The sequence below is a fragment of the Aphelocoma coerulescens genome, assembly GCF_041296385.1.
Source record: "Aphelocoma coerulescens isolate FSJ_1873_10779 chromosome Z unlocalized genomic scaffold, UR_Acoe_1.0 ChrZ, whole genome shotgun sequence".
Taxonomy (NCBI): Eukaryota; Metazoa; Chordata; class Aves; order Passeriformes; family Corvidae; genus Aphelocoma; species Aphelocoma coerulescens.
Window position 1 is genome coordinate 34,125,822 of NW_027184085.1, and position 25,219 is coordinate 34,151,040.

Sequence of the window (25,219 nt, forward strand, 5' to 3'; positions counted from 1 at the left end):
TGCAAAGGGCAAGCTAGGTGCAATTGCCATGTCTGCTCCATGCTGGGCTGAAATTCCTCAGTGGACTGTCTTGCATCATATAAGGTATTTGCATGCCCCTGGAGTGTCATTTATTCTTTATTCCTTTATGTAAATTGATGCAGTTGTTTGGTTTGTGAGCAGCATGGTGTTAGTTTTTACAGCTGATTGCAGAGTTAAAGAGTGTTAAGTTTAGAAATACATTATCTCAACAGAAATATTCCGGAGCTATGTCCTCAGCTAAAATAGTTACATGAGGGACAAGAGGCCTGGAGAAGCCAGCCCTTTGTGACAACGTGTAGGGCAGGGTCAATTTTGTTGTAGAAAAGATCCTAGTTGGGACTATTTATGTTAGCATTCAGCTTTTGTTGAACACCTCCCTCATAAAATTGGCCTCTCTCTGCATATTAATAAAGCTTTCTGTTTCTCTGTACTCCTCATTAAGAGAGAAGCAACAGATTATGCCCATGGGTAGTACTACTGCTGTTCAGCTCCCACCTCTCCTATTAAGTATTCCCAGGCCATTAGATCTGTGGTAAAGCAACGTTACCACAGATTTTCCAGGGCAAAGACTACAGCACAAAAAGACTCTCAGAGGGAAAAAAAGAGGCGTCCTAGCTGATGGCTAGGCTTACACACAGTGTCCTGCAGCTCCTTCCATATTCAGGGGACATCACCAGCTGCTGAAAACCTGTTTGTCTAGGGGCCTGAAAAGAATCTGCAAAGCAAATGCCATGGCACCTTTGGGCACAGGTAGTGCTGGGAAACCATGTAAGATTAATACAAATGAATAGATTGGAATGTACTGAACAGAACTGGTAAAAAAACTTAAAGCTATTTTCTCAGGTATTTGTGCAACCTGCTGATGGAACTGAATGCTAAAAAATGCTCATAGAACAGGTTTAACAGCTCAGCCTATCTTGTCTGTCTCCTATATAAAAACCAGATTTTACTTCAGTGTAGCTTCTTTCTCAGCCACAAAATAAGATTTTAATTTTTCCTTTATGTGCTTTCACAGTGACTTTCCATGTACTACTTACATGCAGTTTTGAACACACACTGTCCAGTGTCCACAGCAGGCTTAATGAGACCAGGCAAACCCCCACATTGATTCAGTTTTCCTTCTCTTAAGACCTAGACAAACATGTCTGCAGCACACGACTGCACCAGCTCCCTTCAAGCCCTGTTGAGCTCTGCTCCACTGTGGAGTACATAGATAACCTCTGTGGACAATCTTCATGTCACCTATGTGTCATAAGTTATTGGGGTAGTGAGGGGGTAGAGGGGTGCTTCTCCTTTTGTGCCCCTGAGAAATTGAGAACCCTTAAAATCTTTGATGTCTTACAGGATTACAGTAAATAACTGCAAAAAAGGCATAATAGGGAACACATGTCAAAGAGGCAATGTTTTCTAGTTCTAGAAAGTATTGGGAAAACAGTGTGAAAATGAAAGGGTGCATTTGTACCAAACATTACAAAAATGATAAATAGAATTTTTTTATACTTATAAAAATTGGTTTTAGAAGTTATGGCTATCCAGTCTACCAAGTAATAGACAAAAATATGCAATTAATGTGACCAATAAAAAAGTAAAGCCTTTCCCCATCCCCTTAATTCAAGGGTAATAATTCTTTAAATAATTTTTTTTAAATGTTGAAGATCACTTGTGAGAAGTGAGGAAAGAACAAGGTGAAGACCAGTTATTTCCTTTCTCTATACACATTGCTATGGAAAGAACTGAGCTCCAAAATTTCCAGATGGGTTTTCCCTGTGATGGAAAGAGTCTGTAAGTGCTTGACATTCCTCCTGAGTCAGCTCTCCCAGTAAGCCAGTCCTTTGCAGAGCAGGGCATAGGAGCATCTACTTCTGCTACAGTGGCATCCAGGACAGTGAATGGACGCATGAAAAATTTCTGTTGTGGAGAGTCCTTCATTTTCTTGAGACAACATACAGTTTTGCAGCTTAACTATGCTGCCTGTAGGTATATGTCTCTTTGCATAGTCATCTACTTAACAAAATTGAAGCTTAAGACTCCCTAAATTTCAGCTTATCAATGCACCAAATGCATGGTTTTCTTGTGCTTATAAGCAACAAAATAGTCTGCCAAATGTAGAAGAGCAGGTAAGCTCACACAGCACTCTTCCTGATGTGAACAGCAGAACGGATGTAACTGAGAAGCTGACAACACTAAACAGTGGCAAATTCTGTTTATCTGTGATTGCTCTTGTCCCCTGTCACACTACTGACTTCATAATGAAAACCTACTATATTCAAAAAATGTTAAAAGGAAAGGAAAAATGTCAAAGCCACCACACTGGATGAATGTCAATGCACAGAGTTATACATATACAAAAGCAGTTTATTCAGAATTTTTTTCCTTTCAGTTTGGAGGCCCCATGGCACTGATGAGAACTCTGTGCAGTTGCATACATTGTACTTCACTGACTGGGATTTTCTGTGGCTGTGTTATTAATGACAAGTAGTTGGTAAATGTTTGAATCATGGCACATGGAGATAATATGGAACAGTACTCCCTGTGGTATTATAAATCTCTAAAACTGATTCTTAAACTAGTTGAGATGTAGTCTAGGATTGCTTGTTCAGGCTTAATTTGACTTATCAGCTATGATACCATTTGTATTTGAAGAGAAACAGCTGCATTTTCAGCTACTAAAGCTGACTTGAGCACTTTATATACAAGGCCAGTTGAATCAACACAGATACAGTCTCTTTCATATTCATTAACTGTCCCAGCTGAAAAATGTTCCAAAGAAAATAAATGAAGCAAACCCAAGCAATAATAGAAGTATAACATTTCAGTGAACGGAAAATTTTCTGTTTCTGAAACCAGTGAGACCCTTCCCCACCCAAGTGACAGAAAACCTTTTATCCCATCATGCAAGTGACTAATGGGTTTCTAAAGGTCTCCTAAGGAACAACATTACTCCCTGTGTCTTAAAGTCACATACCACTACCCCTCAGAGAGGGCAATAAAAATCCAGGCCAAGAAGAGGCATTTTTTCCTGCTGCTGTTTTGTTTTTTTGCCCACTGGATACTGGGAGCCACCAAGCTGGAGTCTCATATACCTGAGGTGGACTACTTCACTCCCCCACTACTGTGGGCCATGCATCCCAGGGGATGATTTTCAGGATCTCATACAAAACTGCAGCTGAGGGAGACAAAAAAGGACTGGACTTAGTATGTTCAGGGGGCTGGTAGTGTGACCACCCTGGAGACTCCAGTGTGCTTTTTTTCCAAGCAAGAGACTTGTCACAAGCTTAAATTAAGAAATAATAAATCAATTAATTTTATTGTTGTCTCCAGCCTAATGCACATTAGCCAAAACTAATCATGATGTCAAAAAAAGAAGTAAGTTTAAAAATATGCCTGAGAACATGCTTGGAAATCACACTCTTGTCTACCAAGAGAAATGAAGGCACTTGGAAAGTGCTGAGGAAAGAAATCCTCGTTATTATTGTACTTCAGTCTCATTATTACTAGTTTTGCCTGTGCTGAAGGGAGATGAGGGAGATGAATAGCCTCTGAACAGCAGAGGTCGCTGGGCAAAGCCCTCCATGTAGCTAGCCAACAGCTTCTCAAAGCTTTATATGTGGCACTGACATCTGGCACGAGTAACCTGAATACATCTTTACATAAAACATGTTGGAATAACGCCTTTCCATAGGCATTTTCCAAGCCTGGACAATGCTTCAGTACTGCCATCTGCATCAGTCCACCTCACCACAAGAGAGAACCCAAACAACGTGGATGAGGAACACTTTTGTTTTCCTTCTAAAGACACCTTTCATCAAACACTGAACACTGACATGCTGCCAAAGCTCCTTCCTACAAACAGCTTCAGAGAATAAACACATCCAGTTCCAAAAGGAATTAAAATTTTCAGTAATATTTTTATATATTTAATTAAGCAGAACAGAAATCCTAAGCAGGATGGCAGGATGGTGCCCCAAGCAGCAGGTGTGCTGGCAGGTTGGAGACCTCAGAGAGTGTAGTTTTCACTTCCACTCACAGGGCCCAACAGGGGCCAAATGATGTCTTTATGGAGATTTTTAATTCAGTATTCTCATTTTAATGGGGCACAGGGGCCAAACCTGTTATTCAGTTTACAATGCAAGATAAAATAGAGGGTAGATACTTAGCCTTTAAACTCAGATAAGCAGTAGAGAGCAGCGTGTAAATAACACTGCTTAGCTGGAAATCCAGCATTTCTAATAAAGAAAAATAAACAGTCATTCTGCATATATTGTATCCATTTCACATAATACACAGCAGAGCATTATAAAGGAAATTGGAATAATCAACTGGACCCTTGTTTATACAAGCAATGTGAGACAGAAATCTAGTTTCCACTATGACACTCCAATTGTGTGAGCTGGATTGTGAGCTATTGAGAACGTTGTGAGATGTTAGTAAGTCAGGTAGAAACTGGTTTTTAGTAACATCTGCGGCAGTTACTAAATAGATATTAAACAGAGGTGAATTTAAGTGTGCAGGTAATTGGGAAACACACAACAGTTACAATAACTGGATTTGAACTGAAAAGCAATGCTTCTCATCTTTTGACTAAAGCATTTTTGAATCTCTGTTACTACGTTACTGCACAGCAAGAGTAATGAAGCCCAGTGAAGAGAAATTCCAATGGCTTACTGCATAACTATTTCTCTTTTCTGCTAACTTCTGGAATAACAGAAGTGACATCTCACTCCATTCCTGACAGATCTGAGACGACACAAGCCGTCATCTCAGCAGGGAATTCATCATGGGCAGTTGAGAACTCCAGCTACCTAAAAAGCCAGTATTCAGTAACGAGACAAATCCACTCTGGGTAAAAGGGTGTGGGACAGGAGTAAAATACAAGTGTCTGTAAAGAAAAGACTGTAAGAAAATTCTTTTGTGCTGTGGGACTTAGAATCATCATGACAAGAAATGGATTCTCAGGTTAAACCCTGTCCCTAGGAGTCAGTACACCAGGCACAATAGCAATGATTACCAAAGTGATGTTTATGTACAAGGACACACGGGGTTCTCCCTTGTCAGCTGACAGGCAAAGGATGTCCCTTCATCACTTCTTGATCACCTGTCAGGCAGTTATCATCAGTGCATTCCAGAGACTTCATGGATTGCTTGTGTCCTTTTGGGCCGTCTCTCCAGCAGTTACCAGCGTGGCTGAAGTCCTCCATGAGGACCAGGACTTGTGAATGCAAGGCTTCTTGCATGTGTCTCTGAAGGCCTTGTGTACTCACACTTCCTGATTAGGTGATCTGCAGCAGACACCCATCACAACACAGCTCATATGCTGGTGTGCTCACTAACCTTCAATCACAAGCTCTCAGCTGGCTCACTGCCCATGTTCTGCCCATCTGCCAAGGCAGACCTCCATTCTTTCCCACAATTCTCTCACAGAAGGGGCTTAAACAAACTCCTTACCATCATCTTCCTGGCTTGTCCCTCTGAAAACCTGTATTCATCCATGGCAATAATCCTGTCATGGGGACTATGCCACCACATCTCCAAGATACCTGTAAATCCATAAACCTGCAGAGGCAGACAGACCTCTAACTCCACCTATGTGTCCCCCAGCCTGTGGAGGGACAGACACTTCTGACAGGCAGTCAGTCATGCTGGCTTCCTACAAAACACGTGATGATTTTCCCTAGCTATGGTGTTTAGTCTGAGTAGGGTGCTATGCTACTTAGACTGAAAGCCCCAACATGTAAAGGTCTTGCTGGTACAACACAGGCTGTACAGAGCCATTCAAATCAGATTATTCACATTTTCCATTTCAGTAATGGAATATTACTATGGACCTGTCTAGCAAACAGAAGTATATATGCACACACCTATAAAAACAAAAAAATTGTACACTAGCAAGAAATGCCAATTCATAATAATGACAGGCAGCACACGAACAAAGAGCTAAGTTAGCTGCCTCTAGTAAGATCCAGTACATCTGCCTGAACAATAAATTACTGTTGCTTTAGTGGGTGTTTGTGAGAAATGCAATGCCATTTACTCCCCACATGTAATAATTTTGGGTATTTGTTATGGTTTCATGTTATGAGAATGGCTGCTCTGAAATAACCAACGGATGTATTTTACAAATCCCCAATGAAATGAATGGTGCATAGAATAAATAAATCTCCTTTTGTATCTGTACAGGGAATCATATAATTTAGTTTGTTCTTTTGCTTTCCTCAGGATGGCTGAACACCTGCGTACCTATAGAAACTAGTGAAAGAATTCCTTATTTTGTTTTGCTTACACATGCAGCCTTTGCTTTATCCATTACACTGTCTTTTTCTCAATCCATGAGCTTTCCTACTTCTACCTTTCCAATTCTCTCCCCCATTATATGGCAGGGGAGAGAGCGAATGGCTGTGTGGGGCTCAGCTCTCTGCTGGAGTTAAAGCATGATAGAACCATTCTCTGCAATGGGTATTCCCTCCCCTGATCCAGCAGGGGCTGATATACCTGAACACAGACAGGCAATATGGTCATTAAATTGCCTGACTCCACCTTCAATTCAGGTACACTGACATCTGGAGCCTGGTGGTGCAATTTCTTTGCACCTACACCTATTTTCTTTGGCAGCTTTCCAGTACACACCAGAACAGATAATAATCCAGCTACTAAAATATGTCTCTAAAAGAAACACAAAAGAGTTAGCGAAGAGTCACAGAAGACAGAATGATGAGACAGAAATGGTGTGACATTAGGCTGGTGTTCAGTCAATAATGGGATTCCATAGGGCTCCATCTTTGGCCCAGTTCTCTTCAACGTCTTCATAAATGAATGACTTGGATCCAGGACTTGAAGGAATACTAAGTAAGTTTGCCAGCAACACTAAACTGGGAGGAGCTGTTGACTGCCTTGAGGGCAGGGAGGCCCTGCAGAGACACCTCAGCAAATTAGAGAAAGGGCAATCACCAACAGTATGAATTTTAGCAAGGGAAAGTGCCAGATTCTGCACCTGGGATACAGCAGCCCTGGATGTATGGACAGACTGGGGAATGAGATTCTGGGCCTGGGTGTCCTGGTCAATGGCAAGCTGAACCTGAGTCAGCAGTGCCCTGGCAGCCAGGAGGGCCAACCCTGTCCTGGGGGGCATCAGGCACAGCATCATCAGCCTGGCAAGGGAGGGGATTGTCCTGCTCTGCTCTGCACTGGGGCAGCCTCACCTCAAGTGCCGGGGACAGTTTTGAGCTTCACAATATAAAAAAGACAATAAACTATTAGAGAGCATCCAAAGGAGGCCACTGAGGATGGTGGAGGGTCTTGAGGGGAAGTCATGTGAGGAGTGGCTGAGGTGACTTGTTCTGTTCAGCCTGGAGAAGAGGAGACTGAGGAGAGACCTCATTACAGTCTACAACTTCCTCACAAGGAGAAGAGGAGGGGCAGACATTGATGTCTTCACTCTCATGACCAGTGACAAGACCTGAAGAAATGGCATGAAATTGAATCAGGGGAGGTTTAGGTTTGATATTAGGAAAAGATTTTTCACCCAGAGGGTGACTGGGCACTGGAACAGGCTCCCCAGGACAGTGGTCACAGCACCAGCCTGACAGAGTTCAAGAAGCATTTGGACAATGTTCTCAGGGCACATGGTGTGACTCTTGGCCCTGTGCTGGGCTGGGAGCTGGACTTTGATGATCCTGATGGGCCACTTCCAACTCAGGAAATTCTATGATTCTGTGATTACTTCTGTTGCTTCTGTTGTACCTCCAGAATGTGAGGAGCAGATTTTCATTAATTTCACTAGCTGTCTACACTACCTTCAGAAAGTAGAAACAGAAAAATCCAGACTCCTGTAAATTGCAGTTTTGCTCACAAAGAGTATTTATTACATAAAACAGACCTCAGGAGGTTTAAATATTCATGGATTAAAACAACAACATCTGCTGCTGTTCTATCTAGCCTAACACATCTTATGAATACAACCCATACCTTGCTAGGGCTCTGTAGGTCTTAGTGGTTCTTAGAAACTTCAGCAAATCTGTTAACTGCCTACCAAATCTAAAAAATAAGAAATCTGGAGAATAAGAAATTATCTAAAGAAATAAAAAAACACTTCTCTTTTATTTTCTGGATTCCACTTTAGGGACATAGAAAACTTTCCACTTCTAAGGAATGTTACCAAATATTTTCATATTGAAAATGAAATTATGATCAGACTGAAGACATGGCTGCCCATTTCAGGAAACACTTCAGTAACATTTTTATTTCTATGGCCAGTAAATAGCTTGATGAAACCACCACAAAGCTGGTAAAAACAAAGTAGAAATATCAAAAGACTATTAATTTGTGGTTTGCACATAAAGGAAATCTTCGTAATCTCTACTTGTAGCCGAGTACAAATGGACATGTTAAAAGTGAGTGCATTCATTCTATTGTAACACCTTTTGACAATTTATGTCAAGAAAACAAAAAATGATACTCAGATTGCTGTGGTTGTCCTAAAAAGTAAGAAGAGAACCACAAAGTATGCTATTATGTTCACTCATTATTAGTATCATTACCTGAATGTTCTTCTACGTATCTTTAGTTTTCCAGGACCATCACACTTAGCTAATGGAAGGACTATTTGGTCCTGAAATAACACAGCAGGAAAGATGTAGACAGAAAAAGCTGTATTTGCAAGAGGAAATATAACATATAAGAATTCTGGAAAACAAGAGATAATTAGTATGGCGCTAGTAAGCTAAAGGACTCTGTTCCTACATTGCTGACACCAGCTATAATGTAACACCAGTCTGCAAGACAGCAAAAGGCAGTACATCTGGCACAGTTCAAACCATAAAATATGTCTAGTTTTTCGGAGTCCCTATATACGGCATATTAAGATTACTGTGTTACTACTTTCTAGAAAACTGAAGTTATTAAGTTCTTATAGTTTTTTTCTCTCATACAGGAGTGCTTGGTTCTCATGGGTATACAAAGAAGGGAAAGGGCTCAAAGACAAATTATTCAATCAAAAGCATGGAGCATAGGATTAGGATTCCCTAAATCCTATATTCTCTGTATCAGGTTCATTTCTTTTCATGGTAAATGTAACAAAGGTTTCTCCTTCATCCTTTCATTGCCTTTCCCTCCTTGTCTGCTAGTCTGATCCTTCATTTATGGCAGTGGAAATCTTTGAGGACACTCTGTATGAATTAATCTTTCTGCCTCAAATTTTGGTGCTTACAGAAGTCCCAGTATAGACACCTAAAAATCATCCTATCTAGAAGACACAAATTCTTCTTTGGAGAATTCAATTATTCCATTTTGGTCTGAATAAGAATTGGAAGAAAATTAACAAGTAAGTGTTATTGACAATGCTTGATAAAGCTGATTATATAATCATCCTAATTCTATATCCATGTAGAAAAAGAGGTCAGAGAATTGAAAATTGCCTTCTGAAAACATGTTCTGGAACAACACAAAGCAACCTACAGAAAATTTATTTTGAATTTGTGGTCCTGTCCAGTGACCAATGGCATGTTAAATTCTCACAAGGATATCCCCCAGACATGCTGCCTGCTGTATGTGGTAGACCCTGTGTGCTGACACCATTTTCTTTACAGGAAATTCATTCACAGAATAAAAGTGATTTAGCTGACAAGATGGAAATATTTGTCTCTTTATAATATTCTGTCTCATGGAAAAGCAGGTAGGCTTTTTCCTGATTATTTTTGGCAGAGGGAAGAATCCCACTGCCTTTATCTCCAGCATGGTATCTGGAACAGAACTACAGTGTAAAACTTCAGGGAATGTTGCCAAAAACATAGTTATCCCAGTACACTTTCAATATTTTCCAGAAATGTAACTAATTTTTTTCAGCTCCTATCATCATCAGGTGTTTTCACAAACTGGGCTTCTGTACATTTCTCTGATCTCTTAATTGCTTTCTATAGTCCCTGAGTACCAAAGTCCTTTCTGTTTCTTCTCTAGTCTTTCCAGTGAATCTGTAGACTTACGCTTTTTTTGTCATAAAGGCATGAGAATGTGTTTCTCCTCTTCTGCCCACTCTCTGAATGTTTCCTTTGTACTCTAAAACAGTCAGAACTTTTTTATATCCAGATGAAATTTCTGCTTCACTGAAACCTTGAAAATATGTAAAATACTTTTAAGAAATTCATGTATGTGTCTGTATCATTGAAAAAAACTTTTCTTATAGCAAATACCCAGGCAAAAATTTCAGCACATTATTGATGATATCTTAGTAACCAGTGAACACAGAATGACATGAACATAGCGAGACATGAGCAATATTTATTGTGGATAAACTCCTCTGCTTAGCCTAGGCAATTACAATTTGTACAACATAAATTCTCCTCTTTATTCATTTGTCCATTCATTAGGATCCAATGATTTAGAGAAGCTGGACAAGGCTTCACCCTACTTTGAACATAATTACCTAGGTGATTGGGAGAGATTGCAGTTAACCATATTCTTCTTCCAGTGAACTCATCACAAGGCTCCCAGCATCACTTGTGACTGACTCCCAGCACCTGGAAAGAGTTTAAAGAGGCAAACAATCACAAGTTATAACCTGGATGCAACTTTCTCACATGCAGTCGCACAAATTTGGCAGCGCAAATTTACCTGTGTGGCTTCCCCTGGGCAGAAGCGCTTTTCTGACAGCTAGTTAAACAGCTCATATCCCTCTGTAGTCCTATGTCAGAGTCCTGAAGACTCACGGCATTGGAGGAAGATGTCTCATTACTAGCAGAGCAATAAAACACCTATTTGTCTGTACACAAAAATTAGTTGATTTGTTGAGTGGTACTTAAGGTAAAATCAGGTAATGTTTCAAGAACATACAAATCTCCAGATTCATGCCACTGCAAATAAGTATGCTTACCATACCAGGACAACTATTTTTCTCTCTGGGAAATTATGTGACAACCTGTCACTGAGTCTGGATTTAATCCTTTAGTCTGGACTATTGCAATGGAAAACAGCAGCTTCTTACCAGCAGATGTCTGAATTTAGGCACCATTTGCAGAGAAGCACACTGTGGAAACACTGATAATCCTCTGCTTCAGTAAACATACTGCTGTCTTCAAACCTGCTGCAGAGAGAGCAAACTCTTGGATTAGGACTGTTTTGTATGCTTACTTTAACAACAGAAAAAAGGACTACAAACTGCTATCTGTTCAAATGCGTGCAGATACTGAATGATCTCTAGACGACAATCAAAATAAAAGATCATATATCAGACTCTAATGATCATTTGATCTCCTCATGAAGAAAAACAAGGATATTTCTTGGGTGATAACAGCGATGTAACTGTGCTAACACAGAGCAGACATCTGTCAGAGCAGTGATGTACTGCAAGCTGTTTGTCAAACCAGCCAGTGTTCTGCTGAATGGGGCTTGGTGCACTGACACTGTTGGCTACAGACTTCCTACTCCCTTACACATTTTAGACTTTCTACCTTCATATTGCAGTATGTGAACCAAACCTTTTGAGTTCTTAGAAAAATTTCTACTGCACAGAGAAGCAGAAGAATTCTCAGAGATCCATTATTTCATTAAAACCAGCAAGTAGAGATGTTTGCTTACACATTGTTAAAAGAAAATACAGAGCCATCACCAGAATCTGCAGTAAACTACATTCAGAATTTTGAGCAGCCTATCACGGAGGTGATATTGTGATGTACAGTTTCATTTGGACATGCTGGACAAAAATCTGAAAACATAATAATTAGAAAGAAGTAAAATTCTGTTCATACACATTTTTCGAGTTATCAATAATTACACTGTGAGGGTACTCTTAGAAGACAAGCACCTCCAGCTGGCATATCGGGCTATTTCTTTTGTTGGCTTTATCTGAAATTTATAGTCCTTAGTTACTTAAATAAATGAGAAAGAGAACTCAGAGAGAATAGAAACAAACGTGTGGATTTAAAATTTTTGCCTATTGATAAGCCTTTAAAGATTCAAGAATACTTGAGAGGTATGATGAGAGAGGAAAACCTGAATATTTTATCCTTAAAGTTCTTAAACTAGAAGATTTTATAATGCATAGTCGAATTATTCTAAACTTAAAGGTTAATTCTTTTTTATAATAGTATTGCTATCTGGGGCTTGCTTACCCTTTTCAACATAATCTTTATACTCTCAGACTGTTTATTCTGTGAAGGCCAGAACTCCCATACCAACAATGAAGATGTCATCTATTGTCATGAAGCAAATCAGCAGTTTCAGGCTTTTGGATTTTGGCAACAAGGCTAATCAATCATAGCAATCCAAGGGAAAATAATCCAAGGGCAAAAATGTTTGAAAAAATAGCTCTTTCAATGAAAAAAATATAAAAATACAAAAGTCAGTGCCCTCCCATGAGAACTTCAGAACTTTTCAGTAGTGCTGTTTTATGGGGAAGCCTTAAAAAGCAATGTTAGATCTATCTCTACCATGAAATTTATTTGACATTATGAATCTTACAGATTGTTTGACCTATCCATTTTGAAAGATCTCATCAAAAGAAAAGCTTTTAAAGGCTTTAAGTTTAGCATAGCATGGTACTTCCTTTGGATAGCTAACAATGAGCTTGACCAGAATGCTAGAGTTTGAATACTACATATTCTCCTTTGCATCTAAAGCTAAAGCCTCTTTTATCTTTCCAAGTAAAGCTGCTACAGAATTCAGCTTTTCATGCCAGTGGCATATCCTTAAAAACTTGTCTTTTCAATCCAAGTCCCTGTACTCAGTTTACCCCTAAAACTGTGCCCCGAGAAGAACTGATTGACCAAGAAAGAAAGAAAGTCTCAGCTGTCAAATACTAAATACACTGAGCTGTCCTGCTCGGTGGAGTCTCTGGGTCTAGAGAGGGTTAAAGTCAGAAGAGCAATAGAGTTAGTGATGGTTGTGAAAGAACCGTGAAACGTTTTGGGGAGAATTACAGCTTAATCACTGCCTGTGCTGTGCCACAGTGATACAGGTGAGTTAATTTCACATCCACACAACTTCCTATGAGATCTGATGTCTCACAGCTGCACTATACCACAGTATGTCCAGCAGCAGATCTCATGCAGGGAATGAAATTAACTTATGTGACTGTCACTAGTCAGAAATGTATGCACATCATCTCACACTGCTTTAAATTTCTGAATATGATTACTCCACTTAAAATTAAAGGAGATCAGAATCATACCTCACCTTTCTCAGAATCAGTCTCACCCACACAAAGGAACATGATCAGAGGAATGGAGCCCCTCGCTTATGAGGAGAGACTTGGGATTGTGCAGCCTGGAAAAGAGAAGACTTCAGGGTGACCTAATTGCAGCCTTTCAGTACCTAAACAGAACCTACGAGAAAGATGGAGAGAGACTATTTACAAGATAATGTAGTGACAGGACAAGGGTGAATGGCTTCAAACTGAAGTAGGATAAGTTTAGATTACATATTAGGAAGAAATTCTTGACCGCGAGGGTGGTGAGGCACTGGCACAGGTTTCCCAGAGAAGCTGTGGATGTCCCATCCCTGGCAGTGTTCAAGGCCAGGCTGGATGGAGCTCTGAGCAACTTGATCTAGGGAAAGGTGTCCCTGCCCATGGCACGGGGTTTCGAACAAAATTTTTTTTAAGTTCCCTTCCAACCCAAGCCATTCTTTGATTCTGTGATAACACACAGAAGAAGCAAGGCTAGGAGAAACTTGTAGAGCAACCTCTCTTGAATTACAGAGTGGTGGCCACAGTGCAGGATAGTAGGCATTTAGTTCAGAAAAATGCATGGAAAATCCAAACCTTTCACCTTTGGTGCACGTTATTGATGAAAACTTTTCATGAGCCATTCAGATGATACCATTCAGAGATCACACACAGAGAAGCACCACATGGTGCTCATAAAAAGTCTACCTCACCCTTGCTTTCTGACCTTGTGTGCCTTGTAACTTCTACAGTTGTTGTAATGAGGTCATACAGCCAGAGAGAGGAAGATTGGAATACAGTTTTGCTGCTCTAGAAGAACCATCATACAACCAATCTCCCAGCAGTGTATACACTTGACAATGCTGGTGTAGAGGGGCAGTGTAGACTGCAGTGTCCAAATACAATGGGCTACCAGTCTCCCCCACTTGCTGAGCATCTCCATTGGAGGAAGAAATACTGGTAACACAAAACAACCAAAAATCTTGCAGAAGGATGAAGAAAACTTGAACTGGTGTTTCCTGATAAAACAGGATTTTTGAATGTGATTACTCCACTTAAAATTAAAGGAGATCAGAATCATACCTCACCTTTCTCAGAATCAGTCTCACCCACACAAAGGAACATGATCAGAGGAATGGAGCCCCTCGCTTATGAGGAGAGACTTGGGATTGTGCAGCCTGGAAAAGAGAAGACTGAAAAGAGAAGAATGAATTTTTAAAAAACCCTAACAAACATGGCAATGCATAACAGCCAGATAGGAACTCAAAGACATTTTCAGAAATAAAATGCTATTCGTTCTATTGTGATTTAGGGATTTAGTGTGAGACTACACTCCGTTACCTTGCCTTCTAGACTCTGTTTTGCTGTGAAACAAAAATACACTTCAATGAAGACCACAGCACAATCTAGTACTCAAGTCAGCCCTAAAATTGTGGGCTTGGCTCATAAATTCACATGAGACAAACTAGTATTTAAAAATATTTTTGTTTCAAGATATTGTCCATATCAAGACAGCATCATACACCTTGAGGAAAGAACAGTACTTTGGTCTCTTGAGCAAATCAGCATAATTTAAATTATTTTTACATTTTTTCCTAAAGCATTCTTGAAATTCAAAAGCCTGGTTGTTGAAACTAGACTATATTACATATACATTTATCTAGCTCCTCTTTGCAGGCCTTTCTTCTTGGCAGGGTTGGTATTGAGGGACATTTCCCATATAGTTGATTAGCGCTGTATTTTCTCTATTAGGCTGGTACAACATAAAGGAAATTTCCTAAAGAGTCCAGTAAAAATTTTGCTGAGGAAGTAACACTGTTGTTCACTTATGAACTTTCTATTCAATTTTAGAAAATAAAATGAATTCTACATACTTTTCCATCTAATCAAAAAAACCTCAAGACCTGGGTTTCTCACTTCCACTCTCACCTTGGATCACAAGTAACTTGCCCACAGGTGTCTCAGTTTGTGATGAGGCACACATCTGCAAGTGGTCTTTCCATCTCATCTGCTCCTCCTAGAAAACAGAGGTCCTATGATAAATTTCTAATACTAAGCCTAAAATCGTAGCTGGAAATCTACAGACACACCAGAAAGCAGGTTCTTTGCTACAATGCTGTGACTAGAAAGAGATAGTAGCAGCAGAATGAAATTTCAAGTGAGGTACTGTAGGCAAGTACGAATATTAGCACAGAATTCCTGTCATTCTTGATAAATATTAGCATGTCTGATTGACTGCATACTTTAAACACAAGCCTCTATATTAAGCACAAAATTCTAGTGGAAGCTAGCCATTTTCACCTGAAGAAGATTTAAACTGAGCTCTTGGTCCTAGACATTTCTTTTTGACAAGGCTATGACAGTTTTGTTGCAAAGCTGTGAGAGCAAATGTCAAGTGTCTATAGTCTAAATTTCACAATATCATTGCACAATTTCCCAAGGTGTATTATACATGTAATAGTAAAATCATGGAACTTGAATTTGTAAATAAGAAATAGATCACACTCACAGATTGTGTTTGTGTATGGATTTCTGACACGAAAAGATATACACGCACCTTAATTAGATGTCACAATTGTAACCTTACCCTTGCTTCTAATATGTCTAAAAAAATCCTAGAAATCTAAGACAAAGGAGAGAAGTTTTCTATGGAAATTACTATTAATTTAAACACTTCCAAGGCCAGCTCTGTTCTGCTGAATTCAGCCGGAACATTATACCATAACTATCTCTCATCTTGACCAATAACTCAAAATTTGATATACATAATTTATAAATAGTTGACAAATAGATAATGATGCTCTTGGAATTGATTTTTTTTGTATGAGGCACCAACTTATTTTCCTGATAACTATAGTAATTAAAAACGGATAAGATTAAGAGACATTTACTCCAGACTTAATTTTCTGCTTTTGGTCCTTCAGCTGCATTCATGAATTACCTTCATTTCACAGCCTTAATGCCTTGGATCTATGTGTGGAGAGCAGTAAATAGTTTCCTAGACAACAGAAAATCAGTGGAGTCTGTTGATGTCCAAATTCAGGGCTCTGAGCAAAAATGCAGCCCAGAAAATCCTAGATGATCTGTGCTCACATTTCAGTTTCACTCTTTCTAAGTAGAGATGGCTACAGAGATTCTGGGTTGTGCCCGTTCCTGTTTCTGCTTTTTTTTTCAGAGGTAAAACAGAGGGTCCATGATACAGGACAAATGACAGAGAAGAACTTCTTCCATGAGCAAATCTTGATGTGATCATTTTCAGTCATTCTTCATCCAGCATTTGAAACAAATTCCATCCTCCCAAATTGAAGGCCCCTTTCCCACTTAAATTGACAGATTTTGGATATTATGGATGCACAAACTTATCAGGTGTCTTACCTTCAAATTTACTCTATTGTTTATCTCACTTATTTTTAATGCTGATTTTTCATTCACCTGAAATGCACAAAATCCAGATATTTGAAAAGACAGGAAAAGGGAAGAAGGATGGCATTCATAGCTAAATACACTAACCAATGTGATAATATTTAAAAGCTCATTTGCACAGAGACTTCCAAAAGCATAATTTCTCTGGAAGATGGCAGCACAAGTGCCAAAACAAATGGAGAGAAAAAGTCAGTAGTGTTTTCCATTCCTAAGCTTCTTCCACAGCTTTGTGCGGCTTTTTATCCACTTCTGTATTTTCAGAAGTCAGTTTCTACTCCTCCACTTTATCGTATCTGTCTCCACTGTGAGCTTATCAGCTGATCCCACAAGAGGTGTTTTTCCAGAACTGTCTAAATCTCCACAATTCCTCAGATTCTGACACCAAGTCCATTTGCACATATTATAAAAGCATCTAGCGGCTTTTAGTGTGCTTTCTAGCTGCATGCTAGCAAGACACAAAACACAAGCAGCTTTTAAATTTGCCACATGGCTTCTCACTTTCCCTCTCTTGTTCCTTTTTCTTGTCTCGCAGTAAACTTTGATTCAGCAAAGCACCAAAATTTACCATGGACTTTAAGATGTAGTTGTAATCCTCACCCAAGTGGCTCCTCCCCACCATGAAGACAAGTGTGCATGAGCACACAGCAAAATGCGTTTTGCTGAACTGGGACCTTGCACTGTAAGTCTTCCAGGGAGGCACCACTCTTTCCATGCACTTGCAAAGTACTTGGCACCAAGACTTAAGACTGTATGGACACTTGAAGGTGCTCCTCAGTGAACAACAGTCACAGTGGTGGCAGCTACCAAATTTCATCATTTGGCAGCCACCTAGAACTAAGTGAGAATCCAATGATGTCTTTACACATCAAAGAGATTTGCTGGGAAGTCATAAAGACTGATATGACACATTTAAATATATATTGCTATATGATAGAGAGAAGGTCTCCTGAAGCCTACCATGTTCCCAGCACCAGAGGTGCTATAGTCCCAGCTCATTCCAAGCATCTGGAACTTCATGTCTAGGGAATAAGAGACACTGCAACCTGGATTATTGGATTCAAAAATTTGCCTCCAAAGAAAGGCAAGGGTCACATTTTCAAGGTGAACACCACCTTGTCAATTGCTTGAAAATACCTAGATGCGCTACCAAGAGCCCAGTGTTCTATAGAGAAGGATAGATGAGTCCAGTAGAGATGGTGGGTTTAAACTACTAATTGACAGATCCCTTATCATTGTGACCTTCTGCAGAGATGACATAAGTATGTAAAACTGAGACGGTCGCAGCAGCTAGCTAGCTGTCAGTAAGATTTGCCTAATGAGACAAGAGTTCTTGAATTATCTGTGTCAATGTACCCCTCTTAGTTCCCACTAAGCTAATGGATTTGTGTGTGCTTTCCATTGTGAGCAAAAGCTGAGGTTTGTTTTTTAAGACTGTCATTACACATTTTTGAGGCAGCATGGTCCACATGTTTCCCATCCTAGGTACAAATACATAGATGGTACCAGATGTTGTCCATTGGACAGAAAGGAGCTAAGCTCCAAGTTGACAGCTGGAGGAGCTGATGAGGTCATCAATACAGTTTAGAGATGGAAAGAGTTCAGTGGAAAAAACATGTCACTTTTTCTTTTTCTCTTGTTTGAAGTCACTGAGCTTCAGGGTTCAGGGGAATTGTTGCTTTGACTTTATTCTTCCGTAGACGGGTGGCTGCCTGCCAGTGGCAGCTGCATATAGGATCATTTGCATTGCATGAGGAGTCTCTTGTTTAAAGGGAAGCTCTTCCTTCCCTTAGATCATCTGCTTCTTTAGAGGCAGGGCCACTGTTTCACACAGATTGTATTCTTCCTTTAATCTTTTCTCTCTGCTTTCTCTGTAGTCGTTAACAAGTATCCAAAGCCAGGTTTAGCAGACTCATCTGGGATAGCTGAAAAAGGCAGTCAATGGACAAAGAGGGAATTATTTGATATTCCTGTGGTTACATACTTCTATGAGAGGATTTTTGCAGTGGACATATGCTCTCTTACATCACCATGTTACAAGCAGGAGTCTAAGAAACTGTTGTTTGCTGCACACAGAATGGATATTTAACCTGTCTCGGGAACAGTGTTCTGTGTTTGCACCTCATGTAGACAGTGGGGTACCCCTCCCAGAGCCCCACATCAAACAACTGAGTGCCTTTCATCTCCAGGAGCAATGCAACTCATTTCTTTTGCACCTGACAAATCAGGGACAATCAACTATTTTAATGGGTTTTGTGGGGGAATTAAAGAGTGAGGGAGAGAGAAAAAAGTTCCCCTAGAATGATATTATAAAAGCTGTGACTAACATATTAGCAATTTGGCTTCATACCCTGCACACGGGAGAGTACCTAAAAGTAAAATAAGATTAAGTGACTGTGATATAGCTCAGGCGCTCAAGTCCAAACTTGCTGGATGGTTGCCTTTTCAGATCTAAGGCATACACTGTAAACACTCCTTTCCATATTTAGGATATAAGTTGTCTTTTTACCTTCTTTTGTTTCCTCCATCTCCTCTTAGCTCCCTCCCAGAACTTTCAGTACACAAGAGTAGGTGCTTTCCTGTTGTCTTATACAGGTTTAAGATTTGCTGTGCATTGCCTCTCTGGTTAAAGACAGACAGCAAGACCCAGCCACAAGTAAGGGCTGTCTCTGAATTCCAGTCTGTAGAGTAATTTTGCCTTCAAAAGGTAAGAATCTTATAAACTATAATAAAAACCACAAGTGGTCAGACCTAATTAAAGTGGCAATAGCATTTTAATACATGCCATCTCATAAAGGAGAGCAGACATGGTTTTAATAAGATCTTTCTTAATGTAATCAGCTAAGCTGATGAGAAAAAAAAAGTGGAGAAGTAGACTCTTTAAAAGCCTTCTTAACTTCCCCTCTGTTTTGAAACTCTTTTGCACCCTCCCAAAAGAAAGGAAGAAAAACAAACAAGGAGAACAAGCATGAGAACATGCTAGACAGTTTGTGAGTTCACTGTGTCTTTGCTAGATATACACACATCAGGGACTGACTACAAAGGGGAAAGGGAAAAAAAAAGCACAAAACCCCCCAAAACAGCAAGAGGAAGCATGTCCAGGCACCTAATCTTTGGGAACCTAGCCAGATTTCATTTATAGCCAGCCGAGTCAGATTTGCCAGCTGAAACTCTCTCCCTCTCTGTGTCTGTAAACGGGTGCAGACATGGTGAGTCAGGAAGTCACAGTGAATTACTGTGGAATACCAGGAAGAACAAAGTGCTGTTAGCAATGGTTGCAACCCAAACACTATCAAAGATCTACTTTTTGATTGTGATTTGTTCTAAAAGCAATTCAAGCAATTCCTGAGTATCAGAGACAGAAAGATGGGTCTGATTATTGCTTGTTTTGTAGGTGGTTTTTGTTTTTGTTAACAGAGGGTCTGTTAAACCCCTGGTGCATAGTAACTATAGATTCCACTTGGTTCATTCCCTTTGAAGTCAGTTTGCTTTTGTTCTTTACCTAGCTTGACACAATTTTCTACAAGCTAATTTGTATGCAGCCCTTATCAGAACCTGCCACCCAGAATTCTGTATGTGAATTTACCATCAGGGAGAATGACTTTTCTGTAGGGACAGAGAAGGATTTTGTGGTGGGAAAGTTGGGGATAGAACAAATACAAATATAGAAAAGAAGAAGGAAGGAAGGAATTTGGAAGGAATTCGGAAGGAAGGAATTCAGAAGGAATTCGGAAGGAATTCAGAAGGAAGGAAGGAATTCGGAAGGAAGGAATTCGGAAGGAAGGAATTCGGAAGGAATTCGGAAGGAAGGAATTCGGAAGGAAGGAAGGAATTCAGAAGGAATTCAGAAGGAAGGAAGGAATTCGGAAGGAAGGAATTCGGAAGGAAGGAAGGAATTCGGAAGGAAGGAATTCGGAAGGAATTCGGAAGGAAGGAAGGAATTCGGAAGGAAGGAATTCGGAAGGAAGGAATTCGGAAGGAAGGAAGGAAGGAATTCGGAAGGAAGGAATTCGGAAGGAAGGAATTCGGAAGGAAGGAATTCGGAAGGAATTCGGAAGGAATTCGGAAGGAAGGAAGGAATCCGGAAGGAAGGAATTCGGAAGGAAGGAAGGAATTCGGAAGGAATTCGGAAGGAATTCGGAAGGAAGGAAGGAATTCGGAAGGAAGGAATTCGGAAGGAAGGAATTCGGAAGGAATCCAGAAGGAAGGAATTCGGAAGGAAGGAAGGAATTCGGAAGGAATTCGGAAGGAAGGAAGGAAGGAATTCGGAAGGAAGGAAGGAATTCGGAAGGAAGGAATTCGGAAGGAATTCGGAAGGAAGGAATTCGGAAGGAATTCGGAAGGAATTCGGAAGGAAGGAATTCGGAAGGAAGGAAGGAAGGAATTCGGAAGGAAGGAAGGAAGGAATTCGGAAGGAAGGAAGGAATTCGGAAGGAAGGAATTCGGAAGGAAGGAAGGAAGGAATTCGGAAGGAAGGAAGGAAGGAAGGAAGGAAGGAAGGAAGGAAGGAAGGAAGGAAGGAAGGAAGGAAGGAAGGAAGGAAGGAAGGAAGGAATTCGGAAGGAAGGAATTCGGAAGGAAGGAATTCGGAAGGAATTCGGAAGGAATTCAGAAGGAAGGAATTCGGAAGGAAGGAAGGAAGGCATTCGGAAGGAAGGAAGGAATTCGGAAGGAAGGAATTCAGAAGGAAGGAATTCGGAAGGAATTCGGAAGGAATTCGGAAGGAAGGAATTCGGAAGGAATTCGCAAGGAATTCGGAAGGAAGGAATTCGGAAGGAAGGAAAGAATTCGGAAGGAAGGAAGGAAGGAATTCGGAAGGAAGGAAGGGAAGGAAGGAAGGAAAGAAGGAAGGAAGGAAGGAAGGAAGGAAGGAAGGAAGGAAGGAAGGAAGGAAGGAAGGAAGGAAGGAAGGAAGGAAGGAAGGAAGGAAGGAAGGAAGGAAGGAAGGAAGGAAGGAAGGAAGGAAGGAAGGAAGGAAGGAAGGAAGGAAGGAAGGAAGGAAGGAAGGAAGGAAGGAAGGAAGGAAGGAAAGAAGGAATTCGGAAGGAAGGAAGGAATTCGGAAGGAATTCGGAAGGAATTCGGAAGGAAAGAAGGAATTCGGAAGGAAGGAAGGAATTCGGAAGGAATTCGGAAGGAAGGAAGGAATTCGGAAGGAAGGAATTCGGAAGGAAGGAATTCGGAGTTCGGAATTCGGAAGGAAGGAAGGAATTCGGAAGGAAGGAATTCGGAAGGAAGGAAGGAATTCGGAAGGAAGGAAGGAAGGAATTCGGAAGGAAGGAAGGAATTCGGAAGGAAGGAATTCGGAAGGAAGGAATTCGGAATTCGGAAGGAATTCGGAAGGAAGGAAGGAATTCGGAAGGAATTCGGAAGGAAGGAAGGAAGGAATTCGGAAGGAAGGAAGGAAGGAATTCAGAATTCGGAATTCGGAATTCGGAAGGAAGGAATTCGGAAGGAAGGAAGGAATTTGGAAGGAAGGAATTCGGAAGGAAGGAAGGAAGGAAGGAATTCGGAAGGAAGGAAGGAAGGAATTCGGAAGGAAGGAATTCGGAAGGAAGGAATTCGGAAGGAAGGAATTCGGAAGGAATTCGGAAGGAATTCGGAAGGAATTCGGAAGGAAGGAAGGAATTCGGAAGGAAGGAAGGAAGGAATTCGGAAGGAAGGAATTCGGAAGGAAGGAAGGAATTCGGAAGGAATTCGGAAGGAATTCGGAAGGAATTCGGAAGGAATTCGGAAGGAAGGAAGGAATTCGGAAGGAATTCGGAAGGAATTCGGAAGGAATTCGGAAGGAATTCGGAAGGAAGGAATTCGGAAGGAAGGAATTCGGAAGGAAGGAAGGAAGGAAGGAAGGAATTCGGAAGGAAGGAAGGAAGGAATTCGGAAGGAAGGAAGGAATTCGGAAGGAAGGAATTCGGAAGGAAGGAAGGAATTCGGAAGGAAGGAATTCAGAAGGAAGGAAGGAAGGAATTCGGAAGGAAGTAATTCGGAAGGAAGGAATTTGGAAGGAAGGAATTCGGAAGGAAGGAAGGAAGGAAGGAATTCGGAAGGAAGGAAGGAAGGAATTCGGAAGGAAGGAATTCGGAAGGAAGGAATTCGGAAGGAATTCGGAAGGAATTCGGAAGGAATTCGGAAGGAAGGAAGGAATTCGGAAGGAAGGAAGGAAGGAATTCGGAAGGAAGGAATTCGGAAGGAAGGAATTCGGAAGGAAGGAAGGAATTCGGAAGGAAGGAAGGAAGGAATTCGGAAGGAAGGAATTCGGAAGGAAGGAAGGAAGGAAGGAATTCGGAAGGAATTCGGAAGGAAGGAAGGAAGGAAGGTAGGAAGGAAGGAAGGAAGGAATTCGGAAGGAATTCGGAAGGAAGGAAGGAATTCGGAAGGAAGGAATTCGGAAGGAAGGAATTCGGAAGGAAGGAAGGAAGGAATTCGGAAGGAAGGAAGGAATTCGGAAGGAAGGAATTCGGAAGGAAGGAAGGAAGGAAGGAAGGAAGGAAGGAAGGAAGGAAGGAAGGAAGGAAGGAAGGAAGGAAGGAAGGAAGGAAGGAAGGAAGGAAGGAAGGAAGGAAGGAAGGAAGGAAGGAAGGAAGGAAGGAGTTACTGCAAGCAGAAGTAACAAATATGGGAAGCTGAAAATATTTGGAGAAAGCCTGACAATAGCATACCTCTAATATGATGGCAGAGCAGAGGGAGGGATAAAGCTGCAAAGAACAGCTAAAAATCATGCTTTCTTTAAACGTCCTGCATTTTTCAAACTATTCTGCACTTCTCATGCTGTGGTATCCACCAACTGAAAACTAAAATATTCTGCAAAACCCTGAAATACTCAGAGACTCAGAAAAGCAGAACAGCAAAATTATGGGCTATGTCTAGAGAGTAGAAAAAAAAAGTGATCTAGAATCCTGTCTGCATTACAGAGTTAGCGAGACTTGTGTTCCCTCTGCTTTGCTGTCACTTTTTTCTATTAACTACCATTGACAATTTGGATTCAAAACTAATTTAGTGGGGACAGTAGAAAAATTTTTGTGTGTACTAGCTACTGCTCCTGTGTCAAGGCCACTTACGGGATTTTGCCAAAATGTTGCAAAAAATTAAACAAAATTACTTCTAGGATGAACACTGTGGATTTTGTTTTGAAATCATCTAAAAGAATCACATTTAGCCTTCAAAAGAACTTTTATGAAGAAATACTAACAACAGCCAGAGTTACAATCAGTGGAAAATATTTTGGAAGGGCTATTAAAACTCATTTAGGGCTCAAGCCAATTATTTATTATGGGCCAAAATGAGACTTAATACAGTGGCAGGGAAGGAACAGGGCAGCTTAACCACATCTGCTTGCTGTTATTTTCCACCACTGTCTTTGAATGGTCTCATCGATCTGAGACAGAGGAGTCTGGAATAGACAGACCTGAAGTCTGATCTATTCAGACAACGCCTGTGTTTTATTAGGCTTATTTTGTTTAGCAGCAGCACTGTTTCTGGCATTGCACTGTTCCCAAATACAGAGAGCCCTGACTAAGCTGAATCATCATGAGATTGAACTGATGCTGATGGGAAAGCTCAACACTCTGCAAAGCTCATCATTTCTCACGTGACAGTGCCATGAAAGCTTCTGCCCTCAGCTAGCCGATGCTCAGTATTCACATGGCCTTCTCACAGCTCCTCTGAGTAAGAAGCCTGTTTCCTGTGACTGCCCTCAAGAACAGCCCACCCCCCTTGTTGTTGGACTTTGCAGTTCATCCCTGCCAGCAGAGATGTTATACTGTTTCAGAGTTGGTTGCTGCATTTCCCTGTAAGTGTGTGAAGAATCTCCCAAGCCAAGGGTTCAAATGGTGGTAAGGTTTCTACTCTGTAATGTGACTATGCAGAGACCTTCCCCACAGCTCTCACCTTCCCCCAGAAACTCAAGCTCAACACTCAGAGACCTGCCTGTGAACAGCCCAGCTGACCATCTGGCTCTCCTCAGCCTGCATAACCCATGGCGGCTGCGCTCCACATGCAGCCACAGCTCAGGTCCAGCTTACTGAGCTTTTAATATATGTCACTGAGCTCTCAGAATCAGCCCATTGCACCTGCTGCTCATGTCTGGAAAGTAAGGCTGAAAAAGAGACTACAAACTGTGAAGCAGCTTCACTGCATCTTGAATAGCCATTGAGCCTTGACTAGCCATTTCCCGCCCAAAACCAGACCCTGACTGTAGAAGCAGTGCTTTCCAAGGACACGGTCTCCTGGTGGGCATCTTGCCCCAGAAGTTCACCCAGAAATTGGGGACCTGCTTGGAGCTAACGTCCTGGATTTCAGGATGAAGTGTGTTGTCTGAGAGGGTCAGTTTCTTTCCTCTTCTGGCGTGTTGGCTGAGGGGTTAGCCATGCCCTTCTAATACACAGACTCAAGCAGGAGGTGGTGGTGGTCCTCCTTCTGCTTGGCCTCAGTGTTGTCTGTTTAAGGTTTGGCTTCAGGCCCAGTTTTGGCTCATTTCCTTGTGCTCTAAAGAAAAGCAATAGTGGCAGAGAGACTTCCTTCAAGTCGTCATGAAAATGGCAGATGAAGATGGTGTATTCAATGGTTATGTTTACCTTTTAAAAAGATGATGCAGGAATCATAGCATCATTTAGATTTGAAAAGACCTTCC